This window comes from Caretta caretta, chromosome 5 (assembly GCF_965140235.1).
Source record: "Caretta caretta isolate rCarCar2 chromosome 5, rCarCar1.hap1, whole genome shotgun sequence".
NCBI lineage: Eukaryota > Metazoa > Chordata > Testudines > Cheloniidae > Caretta > Caretta caretta.
The window spans coordinates 3657706-3676298 of record NC_134210.1 but is presented as its reverse complement, the minus strand read 5'-3'; the positions used below and the strand labels follow the sequence as shown (position 1 = coordinate 3676298).

At 50.7% G+C, this 18593-nt stretch overlaps 1 long non-coding RNA gene across 1 annotated transcript in view; it reads right to left on the bottom strand.

The window, feature by feature from the left end:
• Window positions 1-2906: 2906 nt before the first annotated feature.
• Window positions 2907-18593, bottom strand: part of LOC142071982 (uncharacterized) — a 32286-nt gene continuing 16599 nt past the window's right edge. Inside the window, exon 4 of the long non-coding RNA XR_012668265.1 lies at window positions 2907-3491. This is a non-coding gene — a long non-coding RNA (uncharacterized LOC142071982). The remainder of the gene's footprint in view (window positions 3492-18593) is intronic.

Genomic DNA, 18593 nt, shown 5'->3' with positions numbered 1-18593 from the left:
CCTTATATTCTATGATTCTATGATTCTATGATTCTACTCCCAGCTCTTCCATTGACTTTGGGCCAGTCCCTTACCCCCTCTGTGCCTCTATTTCCCCTCCCACCTTTTGTCAGCCCTGTGCATTGAGACTGTTTGGCAACCGTTTGTGGCCAGGACTGTTTCTCACTACAGGTTTGCACAGTCTTGATGTTGGGGGTGAATGGCAAGAACGTCACCTTGATATACTGTGCTTTGCATCCTGGTGGGATGCAACCTAACGCAGGCAAAGCGGGAGCTTGCGAGATGCTGATATCCCCCCCAGACTAAGGGTATGTCTACACTACGAAATTAGGTCGAATTTATAAAAGTTGTTTTTTTAGAAATCATTTTTATATAGTCAAGTGTGTGTGTCCCCACACAAAATGCTCTAAGTGCATTAAGTGCACTAACTCGGCGGAGTGCTTCCCCACTACCGAGGCTGGCGTCGACTTCTGGAGCGTTGCACTGTGGGTAGCTATCCCACAGTACCCGCAGTCTCCGCCGCCCATTGGAATTCTGGGTTGAGATCCCAATGCCTGATGGGGCAAAAAACATTGTCGCGGGCGGTTCTGGGTACATGTCCTCAGGCCCTCCCTCCCTCCGTGAAAGCAAAGGCAGACAATCGTTTCGTGCCTTTTTTCCTGAGTTACCTGTGCAGATGCCATACCACGGCAAGCATGGAGCCTGCTCAGCTCACCGTCACCATATGTCTCCTGGGTGCTGGCAGACGCGGTACTGCATTGCTACACAGCAGCAGCAACCCATTGCCTTGTGGCAGCAGGTGGTGAAATAGGCCTGAAAACCATCCTCATCATGTCCAAGGTGCTCCTGGCCGCCTCGGTGAGGTTGGTCAGGAGCGCCTGGGCAGACATGGGCGCAGGGACTAAATTAGGAGTGACTTGACCAGGACATTCTCTTTAGTCCTGCAGGCAGTCCTAATGCACCACCTTATGGTGAGCAGGCAGGAGATGTGGATGGCTAGCAGTCCTATTGTACCATCTTCTGCCAGGCAGCCAGGAGATATGGATAGCTTGCAGTCCTACTGTACTGTCTGCTGCCAGCCAAAAATGTAAAAGGTAGATGGAGTGGATCAAAACAAGAAATAGACCAGATTTGTTTTGTATTCATTTGCTACCCCCTCCCTCCCTCCATGAAATCAACGGCCGACAATCATTTTGGTGAGGTCTGTCAGGGGCACCTTGAAAACTTTAATGGGATTCAGTCCTGCCCGAAATACCAGAGGGAAGGATAGCTTAGTGGGTTGAGCATTGGCCTACTAAACCCAGGGTTTTGAGCTCAATCCTTGAGGGGGCCATTCTGTATGACAGTTGTTTTTGTTTCTCCTTGATGTAAAGCCACCCTCTTTGTTGATTTTAATTCCCGGTAAGCCAACCCTGTAAGCCATGTCGTCAGTTGCCCCTCCCTCCGTCAGGGCAACGGCAGACAATCGTTCCGCGCCTTTTATCCATGCAGACGCCATACCACGGCAACCATGGAGCCCGCTCAGATCACTTTGGCAATTAGGAGCACATTAAACACCACACACATCATCCAGCAGTATATGCAGCACCAGAACCTGGCAAAGCGAAACCGGGCGAGTAGGCGACGTCAGCGCGATGACAAGAGTGATGAGGACATGGACACAGACTTCTCTCAAAACAGACTGGTGGGGCCGCATAGTTTTGCAGGTCTGGGACGATTCCCAGTGGCTGCGAAACTTTCGCATGCATAAGGGCACTTTCATGGAACTTTGTGACTTGCTTTCCCCTGCCCTGAAGCACATGAATACCAAGATGAGAGCAGCCCTCACAGTTGAGAAGTGAGTGGCAATAGCCCTGTGGAACCTTGCAATGCCAGACAGCTGCTGGTCAGTTGGGAATCAATTTGGAGTGGGCAAATCTACTGTGGGGGCTGCTGTGATGCAAGTAGCCAATGGAATCAAAGATCTGCTGCTATCAAGGGTAGTGACCCTGGGAAATGTGCAGGTCATAGTGGATGGCTTTGCTGCAATGGGATTCCCTAACTGTGGTGGGGCCATAGACGGAACCCATATCCTTATCTTGGCACCGAAGCACCAAGCCGGCAAGTACATAAACCGCAAGGGGTACTTTTCAATAGTGCTGCAAGCACTGGTGGATCACAAGGGATGTTTCACCAACATCAACGTGGGATGGCCGGGAAAGGTACATGACGCTCGCATCTTCAGGAACTCTGGTCTGTTTCAAAAGCTGCAGGAAGGGACTTTATTCCCAGACCAGAAAATAACCGTTGGGGATGTTGAAATGCCTATAGTTATCCTTGGGGACCCAGCCTACCCCTTAATGCCATGGCTCATGAAGTCGTACACAGGCAGCCTGGACTGTAGTCAGGAGCTATTCAACTACAGGCTGAGCAAGTGCAGAACGGTGGTAGAATGTTCATTTGGACATTTAAAAGCACGCTGGCGCAGTTTACTGACTCGGTTAGACCTCAGCGAAACCAATATTCCCACTGTTATTACTGCTTGCTGTGAACTCCACAATATCTGTGAGAGTAAGCGGGAGACATTTATGGCAGGGTGGGTGGTTGAGGCAAATCGCCTGACCACTGGTTACGTGCAGCCAGACACCAGGGCAGTTAGAAGAGCACAGAAGGGCACGGTGTGCATCAGAGAAGCTTTGAAAACCAGTTTCATGACTGGCCAGGCTACGGTGTGAAAGTTCTGTTTGTTTCTCCTTGATGAAACCCCCCCGCCCCTTGGTTCACTCTACTTCCCTGTAAGCTAACCACCCTCCCCACCTCCCTTCGATCACCGCTGTCAGAGGCAATAAAGTCATTGTTGCTTCACATTCATGCATTCTTTATTAATTCATCACACAAATAGGGGGATAACTGCCAAGGTAGCCCGGGAGGGGTGGCGGAAGAAAGAAGCACTGGGAGGGGTGGTGGTGGAGGGAAGGACAAGGCCACACAGCACTTTAAAAGTTTAAAACTTTAAAACTTATTGAATGCCAGCCTTCTGTTGCTTGGGCAATCCTCTGGGGTGGCTTGGCTGGGTGGCCGGAGGCCCCCCCACCGCATTCTTGGGCGTCTGGGTGAGGAAGCTATGGAACTTGGAGAGGAGGGCGGTTGGTTACACAGGGGCTATAGCGGCGGTCTGTGCTCCAGCTGCCTTTCCTGCAGCTCAGCCATACGCTGGAGCATATTAGTTTGATCCTCCAGCAGCCTCAGCATTGAATCCTGCCTCCTCTCATCATGCTGCCGCCACCTTTCAACTTCAGCCCTCTCTTCAGCCTGCCATGTCTCCTCCCGGTCATTTTGTGCTTTCCTGCACTCTGACATTGTCTGCCTCCCCGCATTCGTCTGTGCTCTGTCAGTGTGGGAGGACAGCATGAGCTCAGAGAACATTTAATCGTGAATGTGTTTTTTTCGCCTTCTAAGCTTCGCTTGCCTCTGGGAAGGAGAAGATCCTGTGATCCTTGAAACACATGCAGCTGGTGGAGAGAAAAAAAGGGACAGTGGTATTTAAAAAGACACATTTTATAGAGCAATGGGTACACTCTTTCACGGTAAACCTTGCTGTTAACATTACAAACATAGCAAATGTGCTTTCGTTCCAAGGTTGCATTTTGCCTTCCCCCACTACGTGGCTAGCCCCTCATCTCTCCCCCCTCCCCGTGGCTAACAGCGAAGAAGATTTCTATTCAGCTACAGGCAAACAGCCCAGCAGGAACGGGCACCTCTGAATGTCCTCTTAAGAAAAGCACCCTATTTCAACCAGGTGACCATGAATGATATCACTCTCCTGAGGATAACACAGAGAGATAAAGAACGGATGTTGTTTGAACGCCAGCAAACATACACTGCAATGCTTTGTTCTGCAATGATTCCTGACTACGTGCTACTGGCCTGGAGTGGTGAAGTGTCCTACCATGGTGGACGGAATAAGGCTGCCCTCCCCAGAAACTTTTTTCAAAGGCTTTGGGAGTACATCCAGGAGAGCCATGAATGCCAGGGCAAATTAATCATTAAACATGCTTGCTTTTAAACCATGTATAGTATTTTAAAAGGTACACTCACCAGAAGTCCCTTCTCTGCCTGGCGGGTCCGGGAGGCAGCCTTGGGTGGGTTCGGGGGGTACTGGCTCCAGGTCCAGGGTGAGAAACAGTTTCTGGCTGTCGGGAAAACCGGTTTCTCCTCTTGCTTGCTGTGAGCTATCTTCCTCGTCCCCAAAACCTGCTTCTGTGTTGCCTCCATCTCCATTGAAGGAGTCAAACAACACAGCTGGGGTAGTGGTGGCTGAACCCCATAAAATGGCATGCAGCTCATCATAGAAGCGGCATGTTTGGGGCTCTGACCCGGAGCGGCCGTTCGCCTCTCTGGTTTTCTGGTAGGCTTGCCTCAGCTCCTTAAGTTTCATGCGGCACTGCTTTGGGTCCCTGTTATGGCCTCTGTCCTTCATGCCCTGGGAGATTTTGACAAATGTTTTGGCATTTTGAAAACTAGAACGGAGTTCTGATAGCACGGATTCCTCTCCCCATACAGTGATCAGATCCTGTACCTCCCATTAAGTCCAGGCTGGAGCTCTTTTGCGATTCTGGGACTCCACATGGTCACCTCTGCTGGTGAGCTCTGCATGGTCACCTCTGCTGATGAACTCTGCACTCACCTGCAGCTTGCCATGCTGGCCAAACAGGAAATTGAAATTCAAAAGTTCGCTGGCCTTTTCCTGTCTACCTGGCCAGTGCATCTGAGTTGAGAGTGCTGTCCAGAGCGGTCACAATGGAGCACTCTGGGATAGCTCCCAGAGGCCAATACCATCTAATTGTGTCCACAGTACCCCAAATTCGACCCGGCAAGGCCAATTTCAGCGCTAATCCCCTTGTCGGGGTGGAGTAAGGAAATCAATTTTAAGAGCCCTTTAAGTAAAAAAAAAAGGGCTTCGTCATGTGGACGGGTGCAGGGTTAAATTGATTTAACGCTGCTAAATTCGACCTCAACTCCTAGTGTAGACCAGGGCTAAGGGTGCAAGGACCCCTCATTGTCAAGTCAGTGCAGAGCCCTGGGGTCATGCAAGTCGTGGAGATGCAGCTTTCAGCAGTGAGGGGGAACTCTGCCCCCACTGTGCTTGCCCGAGAGCCTACATCCCTTCCTCCCCAACAAAGTCCCAACCATTGCACTCCATGTGCTCCTCGCCTCCAGCTCAGACTTCAGCCACTCTCTTTGCCTGGTGGGGGACACACAGACAGCTCATAGCAGCCCCCAGCTCCTTGGCTGATGGGAGCCCATCATCCCAGGGCCCTGGCTGCCTCTTCTCATCTGGACCGAACACAAAGGCACAGGGATGATCTAGGAGGCCCCTAGGGGTGACCGTACTGGAGAAATGGGCATTCATGGACCTGGCTAACAGCCTACATGTGTCCGCAGAGGTCTTTGTATCCACACCCTAGTGGTTTTATGACTGGTTACAACAGAGAACCCTGGCGGCGGGTTTATGGACAGGTAGAAATTAACTGGGTAACTCTGAACCCTCCTGGTGACTGTGTGAATGGGGATTAGGCCAACCACTCAAGCAGTCCTCCAAGTGATAGCCAACAGTGCACTGGCCACTGGCCAAATGGCCTGTCTGGTCCACTTTCTGCACGCTGCTGGCCAGCTGGAACGGAAGCTGCTCCTCTCCACACGCTGTGATGGGACTCATCTGCGACTCCCACAGCAATCCGCTCCCACCGCTTGGACCTGTGCTTTCGGGGAACACCGTGCGTGGCGTGGGGAGGGTCGTCACGTGCTGGGATAGCTGGCTGGGCAGAGGCCACGTTCGAGCACCGGGAGGGGCACTGACTTGCACAGCGAGTTATTGGCAGAGGCAGGGCTAAATGTCGTGTGTTTCTAGCTTCTCGTTCATTGCTCTGTCCATCAGACCAAGCTGCTCGGGAGCCGGCCACTGAGTGATGCACTTACAGCAGTGGATCACCCAGCAAGAAAGATGGAGTGTCTTCAAAAGACCTCCTGCAGAGGGTCACATTCAGGCCACGCAGGGACGCAGCGCAGAATACGGCTGAGGGGCTGAGGATGGATGGGCGTCACCGAGTGTCCAGGGTAGAGTCACTGGCTTGGCCAAAGAAATGCAAAATAAGGCAACAAGACTATGCAGCGCAGAACGAGATACTCCAGCAACAACCCAGCTAGAGAGCCTCATGTCAGACCAGGCCAGCTGCCCTTTGCTAACCTCTCGGGTGAGCACCGGCAGATAGGAAAGCCAGCGCATTCCCACCTGCCAGAGGCAGAGAGGGCCCTAGCTGGGAAGGGACCTGCGCACTCCAAGAGGTGGCAGTTGCTTGTCAGAGTGAGTCCTGCAGCCAGACTCGCCGCCTTTGTGGAAGCTGTCGGGCAGTACATCACACACCGGCCCAGATAAATGGTACCTGTCTCGCTGAGGTCCAAATTATACAGTGTAGACAGCGATGGTCCTGCACAGACGAGGGCGGGCTAATTGGTACAATTAGTTCCGGCGGCAAGCGAGCCCGCGGCTCTGCCAGCAAAGAAGCGGGAGAGAGCCTCGAGTGACAGGCGAGTGAAGAACCCCGCTTTCTGGGCCGACCCCGTAGGCGCTGTGTGGGGTTTGCCACGCTCAGCACAAGAAGGGATGGAGCTGGTAATAACAGCACTCAGCACTTAACGCATAGTGCTTTGGGTGTTCAAAGTGCAACACAGACATTAGCTAATTAACCCTCCCATCTCCCCATGAAGCACAGCGGTCACCATTAAACAACGACTAACTGGCCTTTGCCCTCAGATACCACACAGCTATGGCCTCAGGGGGAAGATCTGTGGCTTCTCAGATACTGCTGTCTTACAGGCAGACTTTTTAATAGTGTAAGTTCATTATCCCCAGTTTACAGATAGGGAAAACCGAGGCACCAATTGGGGAAATGACAAGGCCAAGGTCACGCCAGGAGTGAGAGACAGGCCTGGAAATCAGACTCCCAGATTTGTGTGCAGGTCCCTTGACTCTAGAAAATGACGTACAAAAAACTATATTCAAAGGCTACTAAAGATGTAAAATCAAGAGCTCAAATGCCAGACAACGTCCAGGCAATCTGAATTTGTCCCCCCTCGGGATTCCCACTGCCTGGCAAAATGAGGCCGGTCTTGGATGCAGCGTGTTTCATACTCCAGGCGCCCTGATCCTCACTAGAGCCAGACGCCTCCTGAGCGGAGGTGGGAGGAAAGTGGGCGGCACGTACACAGACACGGACCTCTGAAACAGCCTCTGCCTTGAGACCAGTTTTCAAGTACATAAAAGTTTGTTACAAGGAGGAGGGAGAAAAAATTTTCTTCTTAACCTCTGAGGACAGGACAAGAAGCAATGGGCTTAGATTGCAGCAAGGGCAGTTTAGGTTGGATATTAGGAAAAAACTTCCTAACTTCCAGGGTGGTTAAGCACTGGAATAAATTGCCTCGGGAGGTTGTGGAATGGCCACCATTGGGGATTTTTAAGAGCAGGTTGGACAAACCCCTGTCAGGGATGGTCTAGATCAGTGCTACTCAAAGTGGTGGTCTGCAGACCGGTGCAGGTCCGCGAGCCGTCGGCTGCCGGTCTGCACGCACATTGGGAAAAAAAATGCCGGTCCCCCACATCAGATCGCTTGAGAAGCACTGGGCTAGATAATCCTTAGTCCTGCCTTGAGTGCAGGGGACTGGACTAGAGACCTCTCGAGGTCCCTTCCAGGTCTGTGATTCTATGTTTCCTTCTGGCAGGCGTTGGAGAGCTCAGGTTAACGTCTCAGCCACAGCAAAGACCCATGTCTTTTCTACAGGGAGTCAGGCGAGATGATCACAGTGGTCCCTTCCGAACTTGGGACCTAGGACTCTCTTGGCAGGATGCCCCACACTGGCACAAATCTTCCCAAAGCTTTCTTGGAGATCCAGCCGAAATTGCCTTTTGCTCAGTGTGCTCCCCTTACTCCTAGTATCAACCCACCGGGCCCAGGGGTCAAAAGATCCTCGCACCCTTCTAATACCCATCACCGCTCCTACCCCCCGACTCAACACCAGTTGTCATTCGGCCAGGGAAATGCATAGGCAAGAGATTAAAACTTATTCACCAGAATGTGCCAGAAGGTGGGAGAGAACAGGCGGTTTTGCTGACAGTGCAGAGCATCCATCCGCTGATTTCTCCTCTGCCTTCCTATCCCACAGTTCCCACAATCACCCTCCCCTGCCCCAATCACACAAGCAATATTGCTCTTCTCACTGCATCCTGCAGGAAATAGGCTGTCCACTCTCGCCCAGTATTTCTATTATAAAAGCCTCTGCAAACTCACTGTGTCCAGTAAATACACCACGTACCATAAGGGGCTGCCCAACCTGCCGTGTTAATAACTAGCCACGAGCTAACAGGAGGACAGTAAAAGACCCCCTGACCCACCATCCCCCAGCCCAGCCCCTTCCCCCAGAAGGCTGCGAAATAAGATGGGTGTCTCGCATCATCTGTCCTCAGGGTTCCCGTCGTCAGGGGATCGAAGTGCTGATGAAACTAGAGGAAATCCCAGCCGGGAGGAAATAAGCGACTCAGTCTGCAGTAGGGCCCTTGCTTTCCATGGTGCTGAAAGCTGTCTCCCTGCTAACCCTGGCCTGGCCTGTCACCTGCTCAGCCAGGAGGGGAGAGGTCTTCAGGCCCTGGCGTAGGGAGGCCATGGGCCAGGTCCTTGGACCCATTCGCTTGCCACTGCCCCATGCTTAGGGCCCCACATGGGCTAGCACCGGCTCTGCATCAGCAGCACAAAGCAGGCTTAGGCCTGGCTGAAATGCAGTGCAGGGGAATGGCTCCAGCTAAGGCAAACCCTGCCCTGTTCCACTTACATCCATTCAAAGCACAGCTCCCTAGGTCATTCTGCTGGCTCGTCAGTCCCATCACATCACCCCTCTCTGCATCCCTCCACTGGCTCCTCCCTGCTCCCCAGATCGAACACAATGTAGGTGACTTCACGCTCAAAGCCCTCCATGGCCTGTCCTCACCTACCAAGCGTCTCTCAGTCACTGCCGAGACACCCGCTCCCACCTCCTCATGAGTCCAGCCTCCTTTGCCCACATTTTCAAACAAGCCCCTTTGTGCTTTCTCCCAGGCTGCCCCGTATGCTTGGGATGGGCTCCTTGTGAGCATCCACAGAGCTACCTCGTGGTCCATCTTCAGATCCCTCCTTGCAATGCTCACTTTGCCACTAGGCCTCTAAAAAACTTGACAATGGTTAGGCTGCTCTTGCACTGAGCCTACTGCCTGTCATGGGAACGGCCACACTGGGTCAGACCAAAGGTCCATCCAGCCCAGTGTCCTGTCTGCCAGCAGTGGCCAATGCCAGATGCCCCAGAGGGAATGAACAGAACAGGGAATCGTTGAATGATCCATCTCCTGTCATCCAGTCCCCTCTCCTTGTAGTCAGAAGTTTAGGGACACCCAGAGCACGGGGTTGTGTCCCTGACCATCTTGGCTAGTAGCCATTGATGAACCTGTCCTCCAGGAACTTATCTCATTCTTTTTTGACCCCATTATAGTTGTGTCCTTCACAACATCCCCAGGCAGCAAATTCCACAGGTTGACTGTGTGTTGTGTGAAGTATTGTTTCCTTGCTTCCTTGTGTCCTTCTTTCCCTCTTTTGCCATCTGTTGTCTCGTGTTATATTTTGTAAGCTTTTTGCTCTGTCTTTGTACAGAATTTGGTGCCATGAAGGTCACCATCCTGGTCCATGATGGGGATTCTTGGGCACTGCTACTGTACAAATGAACAGTTACAGTGATAATAAATCCAAGTCTGAACTTTCTCTCCAAGCCTGGCTGTGTGTGTGCAGTTTAGGTAGCAGGAAGCCAAGCAGGAGCTGGGCTGGGGAACACTGCACAGAAACAGAGTGAGATTAGCTGGTTTCTATGTTCTACTAAAGTTCCTTGTTCCGTGCTGGAGGAAAGTGATGCTTTTTGCAATTCCTTGCCATTGCACATGACAGGGTGTTGGGAGGAATCCCTGCAGAATCTCTCTAGCTCTGCCCTTAGTTCCCTCTGACCAGAGGGTTACATTCCTTTGTATATCTGGGAACGGGGGGTCAGGGGTTGCTGACCAGCCATACTTGCTATGATGAATTGGAAACACTCACTTGGCAGCTTTATGCAGGGCTCTCACTCCTGCTAAGAGGGTGGCTTGACAGAGCTCTGCCTCCTTACAGTTTACGTGTAGATGCTCCTGAGTTCTTACAATCTCTGTCTGCCTTCACCTGCTCTTACAGAGCCGTATGAAAGTGAGCAAAGCTTTCTCCTTCCCACAGCCTCTCTGCATCCATGAAGCCACGCAGCTCGTCCCTGCTTGAGTTTATCCCTTACCGGGAAACCACAATGCACCTGCAGTAAGTGCCCCCTGCATGGCAGGACCCCTGCTGTACCAGCGTCATGGGCAGCTATCCAGCTCTTCTTTAGTAAGGGCGCCAGCTCCTTCCGAGGGCGCGTTATGAATTGTCTGCGTCTGATATATAGGGCATGATGTGCATTCATTTGTTTTATTCCTTGCAGTTTCCTGCAGTTGGTTTAAAATGGTGTTTTTGTGCTGATTACCTAGGAAACTAATTTCAGAGAGATTTTGACTGGTGAATGTGGGTAAAGCTTGAAATATCATTGTGCATGAAAGATACCGAGAAATTAAGGGTGCAATTGCAAAGGTGACTTTTGGGTTATATATTTTTAAGAAGACAGGACATTGAAAGATAAGAACAAACTTGTTTCTCATTTACCTGTGATTTTCAGCATATGGGAGGTGATGGTGCCAGATGATCATTTCTCATTATGGAAATAAAAATACAACAGTGTTCTACAGGAATGGACCCAAATGCTAATGCTCACAAGTGTGTTGGTGTAGAATGCTACTGTGTATTTGAGAAGAGCTGAGATCTCTGTGATTGCACGTGTGTGAATCGTGTGTGACGATGAGTCACATATGAGTGCGTGCGTGAGCATTTGTTGATGGGGATCCATATTGCACATCTGTGCATGTATGAATTTTGTGTGCGTTATGTATGTGTTTCTGTGTGCACAAGTACGTGGAAAAGTATGTGATATGTATGTGCCGGGGTGGGGAGTACACACTTGTGATTTCTGTGTGTTTCTTGTTTCTCAGCTGCCTGAGGTGCTCCATCTTATATATGAAAGATATCAGCAAGAGGCGCTCACACAAGAAAAACAATTTCAAATGAAAAGCAGATGTTAAACGCCCCTCTGCCCTGCAGCAAACTGCTCTGTGGAGCGGTAACATTTCATTTACCCGAGATTTGTTATGGAAGGAGAAAAAATGCTTTAGATCTTGCCATAAACTGACAGGACCCTGCTGACAAACCCAGGGCTTGAATGTAACGTCCCTGGGCCACCCCAGGCTGCCCACAGCATCACGCTGGGACACAGGATGGGCTTTATCTGACCTCCTGCCAATCTGAGCTGTTCAATCCAAGAGCAGGGCACATAGGTAGGGCCCCTGGGATTAACAGCTGGCTACCTAGGTTGATTTCAAAATGGCTAAGAGCAGCTAGAAGGTGGGTGAGGGACATCACGAGCAACTCAGCCAGTGATCAGACAGCTAGCGTTAGCTCATAGGGATGGAATTGGCTTGGGATTGTCTCACATTTTGCAAAAGCAATTGCGGGAGCTGGAGCCAGCGTGAGCGAGGGGGAGGAAGGTGCTACATGCAGTGGGAGAAGGGGAACCGGTGCCATGATGTGATGGGGATGTGGCAGCAGGGGAGGAAATGCAGACAGTTGGCCAGGCTGGAATGGAGGAATGTAAAGAAGAGCTACTATTGTTAACTGCACAAGCCCCACCTAAAGGAGAATCACACTAGCAGTATAGGACCTATGACTCATAGGTGAGTAGTTCTGAGTCTACCCCGTGGAGGGCAATGGTGCATATGCACACTCGCCAGTTTAGTTGGGCATTTAGGTAAACCTGTGGGTATGAGTCTCCATTGCCTCGCACCTTGTGAAGCCATTTACATCTGCCCCAAATGGATCAGTGTCTTCTCACTGTTACACAGGCATCAATCCAGAGTGACTCCACCGGCGCTCAGAGCTGGATTTATGCGGAGAGCCCCGTGCGTTAAATAACAGAAGGGGCAAAGACAGAAAGGGCCGCAAACTCCAGTGACTTGCATATAGATTTGGAGGAACCTAAGGTCTGGTCTACAAGTAAAAGCTATTTTGGCATAGTTTCGTCAGTCAGAACTACTGCCCTGACCGATGTCACTATGCCGACCCAGCCCCAGGCTTAGATGCATCTGGGTCTCTGGAAGAATGCTTCCGTTAATGTAGCTAGCATACTTCAAGGAAATGGTGTTCCGACAGCGATGGGAAAACCTCTTCCATCGGTGTAGGTCGCGTCTCTGCTATAGAGTAAAGGTGGCACAGTTATTACACGGTCGCTACGCCAATCCTGTCTCTGTAGAGAAGACATACCCGAACCTAGGAACTCAATGAGGTTTACGTGTTCCCAGGCTGCAGCTACAGAAAGGTGAACAAGTTCATTTTTCTTTATCTGGGGAATTTTAACACACAACATCCTCCCCGTTCATTATTTATTGATGTCAGGGATTTTAAACGAGCAATTCCAGCACTAATTTGGAGATATTTATTCTGAAGCCTGTCACATCGGAATTATCGAATTTGGCCTGTAAGCTCCATATGTTCTGGTTTCTTACTGGGGCAGGGGGGAAGCCAGTAATTATCTGCAGCAGGAAGGATCAAAATTCTAGTGCCATATGTTCATTACTGATTCCACTAACTCAAATATATCTCCCTGCCAGGCACGGTGATGAATGGGGCTTGGTGCTGGCAAAGACTATCAGACCCCTCAGCTGAAATAAACACACCTGCTAGACGTGAGATTTCATTTCCCAAAGTGGATTCAAACTAGTCCTCTCTGGTGAGACAGATGTCCCCCCCTCCTTCTTCACTTTTTCAGTGTCCCACGTCCTTGTCGGAGCTCAGAGGATCGGTGGGGACGGCATGGTGCAGCATAAGAACATAAGAATGGCCACACTGGGTCAGACCAAAGGTCCATCCAGCCCAGTATCCTGTCTGCTGACAGTGGCCAATGCCAGGTGCCCCAGAAGGAGTGAACCTAACAGGTAATGATCTAGTGATTTCTCTCCTGCCATCCATCTCCACCCTCTGACAAACAGAGGCTAGGGACACCATTCCTTACCCATCCTGGCTAATAGCCATTAATGGACTTAACCTCCATGAATTTATCCAGTTCTCTTTTAAACCCTGTTATAGTCCTAGCCTTCACAACATCCTCAGGCAAGGAGTTCCACAGGTTGACTGTGCGCTGAGTGAAGAAGAACTTCCTTTGATTTGTTTTAAACCTGCTGCCCGTTTATAGTGTGCTATAAGACTGGGTGATAGAAGCTACTGGGTTTCCATTCTGGCTCTTTCTCTCTGTGGTCCTTAACTGGAGTTGCCAACCCTCCTGGTTTGGCCAGGCTCAATCTCCTGGAGGCTACTGAAGCCAGACCGGGAGATTTTAGGCCACTGAAAGTCCAGCAGTGCAGCGGGGCTAAGGCAGGCTCTCTGCCTGCCCTGGCCCCGCGCCGCTCCTGGAAGCGGCCGGCACATCCCTGCAGTCCCTAGGGAGGGTAGCCAGGGGGTCTTCGCGCACTGCCCCCACCCCGAGCGCCGACTCTGCAGCTCCCATTGTCTGGGAATTGCGGCCAGTGGGAGCTGCGGGGGCGGTGCCTGAAGGCAGGGGCAGCGGGCATAGGTCCCCTCGCCCCCCTCCCAGGGGCTGCAGGGAGATGCTGGCTGCTTCTGGGAGTAGCACGGGGCCAGAGCAAGCAGAGAGCCTGACTTAGCCCTGCTGCACCACTGACTGGGAGCTGCCAGAGGTAAGCGCTGCCAGGCCGGAGCCCACGGCCCTCACCCCTGTCCCACACCGCAACCCCCTGCCTCAGCCCTGAGCCCCCTCCCGGAACCAGCACCCCAAACCCCCTCCTTCACCCCAACCCTCTTCCCCAGCCCTGAGCCCGCTCCTGCACTCAAACTCCCTCCCAGAGTCTGCACCCTGTACCCCTTCCTGCACCCCAACCCCCTGCTCTGAGTCCCCTCCTGCACCCAAACTCCCTCCCTGAGCCTGTTCCCTGAATCCCAATCCGCTGCCCCAGCTCTGAGACCCCTCCTGCACCCAAACTCCCTCCCAGAGTCCACACCCCAACCCCCTGCCCCTGCCTGGTAAAAGTGAGTGAGGGTGGGGGAAAGCGAGTGATGGAGGGAGTGGGGATGGGGGGATGGGGTGGGGCCTCGGGGCAGGGCGGGGGGGGCCTTGGGGAAGGGGTGGGGCAGGGGTGGGGCCTCAGAGAAAGGGTGGGCAGGGCGGGGCCTTGGGGAAGGAGTGGGGCTTGGGCAGGGGTGGGGCCTCGGGGAAGGGGCAGCGCAAGGCTGTTTGGGTTTTTGTATTAGACAGTTGGCAACCCTCTCCTTAACTGCCCCTCACCACTGCAGTATCTGAGCACCTCACAATCTCGACGGGGTTCACCCTCACAGCACCTGGGAAGTGGGCGAGTCTATTTTACAGAGGGAAAACGTGCAAGGCCCAGACTGGTGCTCTGACCACTACTCCATCCTCCCACTCCAGGAGAGCCTGAGTGCTGATACGAGTCAGCATTGGCCAATGAGTGCGAGAGGACCCCTTTGACACGCTCTTCCTCTGTGGCTGTGGGAGGGACAAACAGCCTCAGTTTCCCTGTCTGGAAAAGGTAGAGCTGCCACGCGTCACACACCCATTCCCAGGCCACTTCAGGCTTTGAAAAGGGTGACAGCCGTGCTGGGCCCCCGCCGGCCCCTCTGCACAGGAGCCAGTTTCACCCCATGAGAGGTTGAGGATGAATGTTGCCCTTGGGCAGAGGGCCCAGCACGAGGCCTTGACACCGCTTAAACCCCCCTTTGCAGCCTCACATGGGCCGTGAGTCGGGCCATGGCCTGGTGCGGGTGCTCAGAACGCCACCCTGATGGCAGACGAGGGCTGCTCTGTCCCCAGGCATGGGCGATGAAAAGCCCCAAGTCTTACTGTTGGGTGGCTAACAACGGAAACTTGAGTTCTGAAGAAATGTTTGCAGTGTCCCTTTTTCTGTCACCCCCTTCTCCCCCCCTCTGCACACATGCTCCCCCAGCCTCTCCCGGCTAGCTCCTCCTCGCCCCTTTCCCCGTGTGCTCTCAAGGCAGGGCAGTGCACCCTCCCCGCTTTGCAAACACTGGCCCTCCCTGGGCAGCTCTGCTCCGCAAAATCCATCCCTCTCCCCTCCCGCAGATGTTATGGCTGATTGGCGGTAGGATTACCGGGCTGGTGTAGCACTAACATTAATGATATCCGACAAGAGCAGAGAGACATCAGTTCCAGATGTGGCATTAGGATTAAAAACCACATAAACGAGACCATAATCTAATATGTTAATGCCATAGCACAATGGACTGGCGCTAGCAAATGATTCATATCATCACATGCCAGCAGCCAGGGTTGTTACTTGCAAGAAAATCTCCAGCTATGAAAGAAAGGAAAGATAGAATCCTTAGCATTTCACGCATGTTCCCGGTGGGTGAGGAGCTCCCAGTGAGTGCTCAAAGCCAAAATAAACCAACCACTCATTAACAACAGGAATCCATCTAGAACAACCACTTCACCTATCACTGGATGGCAGCCACCTTTGGGGAGGGGAATATGGCAGTGCCCATGAATACTAAATGGCAGGTTAGGAGAAGGGGGAAAAAGAACCCTGTCTCCTAAAGATATTGCAGGGATATCATACCTAACCCTTTTCAGAAGTAGATCTCAAAGCACTGCACTATCTTTAGTTATCCTCACAACACCTCTGGGAAGCAGGGCAGTGCTATTCTCCCCATTTTACAGATGGGAAATGGAGGCACACAGCAGTTAAGTGACTCACTTAAGATCATACAAGGAGCCTGTGGTAAACCAGAGAATTGAATTTAGGTCTCCCAACGCCTAGACTTGTACTTTAAGAACATAAGAACGCCATACTGGGTCAGACCAATGGTCCACCTCGCCCAGTAGCCTGTCTGTTGACAGTAGCCAATGCCAGATTCTTCAGAGGGAATGAACAGAACAGGCAATCATCAAGAGATCCATCCCCTGTCATCCAGTTCTAGCATTTGGCAGTCAGAGTCTTAGGGACACCCAGAGCATGGGGTTGTGTCCCTGACCATCTTGGCTAATAGCCATTGATGGACCTATCCCCAGGAACTTCTGTTTTTTTTTAACTCAATTATTCCTTTTGGCCTTCACAACATCCCCTGGCAGTGAGTTCCACAGGTTGACCATGCATTGTGTGAAGAAATACTTCTCTGTTTGTTTTAAACCTGCTGCCTACTAATTTCATTGACTGACCCCTGGTTCTTGTGTTATGTGAAGGGGTAAATAACACTTCCCTATTCACTTTCTTCACACCAGTCATGATTTAACAAACCTCTATCAGATAATCCCTTGGTCGTCTCTTTTCCAAGGTGAGCAGTCTTTTTAATCTCTCCTCATACGGAAGCTGTTCCATACCCCTAATAATTTTTGTTGTCCTTTTCCATTTCTAATTTATTTTTTTTGAGATGGGCAACCAGAACTGCACTCAGTATTCAAGGTGTGCATTCTGATATTTACTGTCTTATTATCTCTCCCTTTCTTAATGATTCCCAACATTCTGTTGGCTTTTTTGACGGCCGCCGCACATTGTGTGGATGTTTTCAGAGAACTATCCACAATGACTCCCAGATCTTTCCTGAGTGGTAACAGCTAATTTAGACCCCACCATTTTATATGTAGAGTTGGGATTATGTTTCCGATGTGCATTACTTTGCATTTATCAACACTGAATTTCATCCGCCATTTTGTTGCCCAGTCACCCCGTTTTGTGGAATCCCTTTGTAGCTCTTCGCAGTCTGCCTGGGACTTAACTATTTTGAATAATTCTGTATCATCTGCAAACTTTGCCACCTCACTGTTTACAACTTTTTCCAGACCATTTATGAACATGTTGAATAGGACTGGTCCCAGTAACAGACCCCTGGGGGACACCACTATTTACCCCTCTCCATTCTGAAAACCGACCATTGATTCCTACCCTTTGTTTCCTGTTTTTTAACCAGTTACTGATCCATGAGAGGACCTTTCCTTTTATCCCACGACTACTTAGTTTGCTGAAGAGGGTTGGTGAGGGACCCTGTCAAAGCTTTTCTGAAAGTCCAAGTCCACCATACCCACTGGATCCCCCTTGTCCACATATTTTTGACTCCCTCAAATCATTTTAATAGATTGGTGAGACGTGACTTCCCTTTACAAAAGCCATGTTGACTCTTCCCCAACAAACCATGTTCATCTGTCTGACAATTCTGTTCTTTACTATAGTTTCAACCAATATGCCCGGTACTGAAGTCAGGTTTACTGGCCTGTAATTGCCATAATCACCTCTAGAGCCTGTAAAAAATATTTTCCTTACATTAGCTATTCTCCAGTCATCTGGTCCAGAGACGGATTTAAACGAGAGGTTATATACCGCAATTGTAGTTCTGCAATTTTGTATTTGAATTCCTTCAGAACTCTTGGGTGATGCCATCTGGTCCTGGTGACTTATTGCTGTTTAACTGATCAATTTATTCCCAAATCTCCTCTATTGACACCTCAGTCTGGGACAGTTCCTCAGATTTGTCACCTCCAAATCTGAGGAATCACCTTGTAAATAGAATGGCTTAATTGTACTTCCACACTTGACTTCCCAGAGTTTATGCTCCTTTCTATTTTCCTCTGTAGGATTTGACTTCCAGTTTTTAAAGGATGCCGCTTTCTCTAACTTCCTCTTTTACTCTGTTATTCAGTCATGGTGGCATTTGTTTGGTCCTCTTACTGAGTTTTTCAATTTGGGGTATATAGTTATTTGAGCTTCTAGTATGGTGTTCTTAAAAAGCTTCCATGCAGCTTGCAGGCATTTCACTCTTGTGACTGTTCCTTTTATTTCTAAAAAAAAGGAGTTCTTGTGGCACCTTAGAGACTAACCAATTTATTTGAGCATGAGCTTTCGTGAGCTACAGCTCACTTCATCAGATGTATACCGTGGAAACTGCATCTGATGAAGTGAGCTGTAGCTCACGAAAGCTCATGCTCAAATAAATTGGTTAGTCTCTAAGGTGCCACAAGAACTCCTTTTCTTGTTGCGAATACAGACTAACACGGCTGTTCCTCTGAAACCTTTTATTTCTGTTTAACTCGCCTCCTCCTTTTTGTGCAGTTCCCCTTCTGAAGTTCAATACTACTGCAGTGGGTTTCTTTGGTATTTTTCCCCTTCCCAAAGACATTAAATATAATTATATTATGGTCGCTATTACCCATTTTTTACCCAGGGTCTTAAGGCATTGACCACCTAGAAACCAGAGCAGGACCTTGGCCAGGACACGGAGGCTAACACCTGAATCTCTTGTGCAAAGTGCCAAAGGATGTTTAATGTATACCAATGCAGCTGCATAGCACCACTTACCACCTTGCTGGGGCTCTGGCCGAGAGGGACGGGCGGGGAT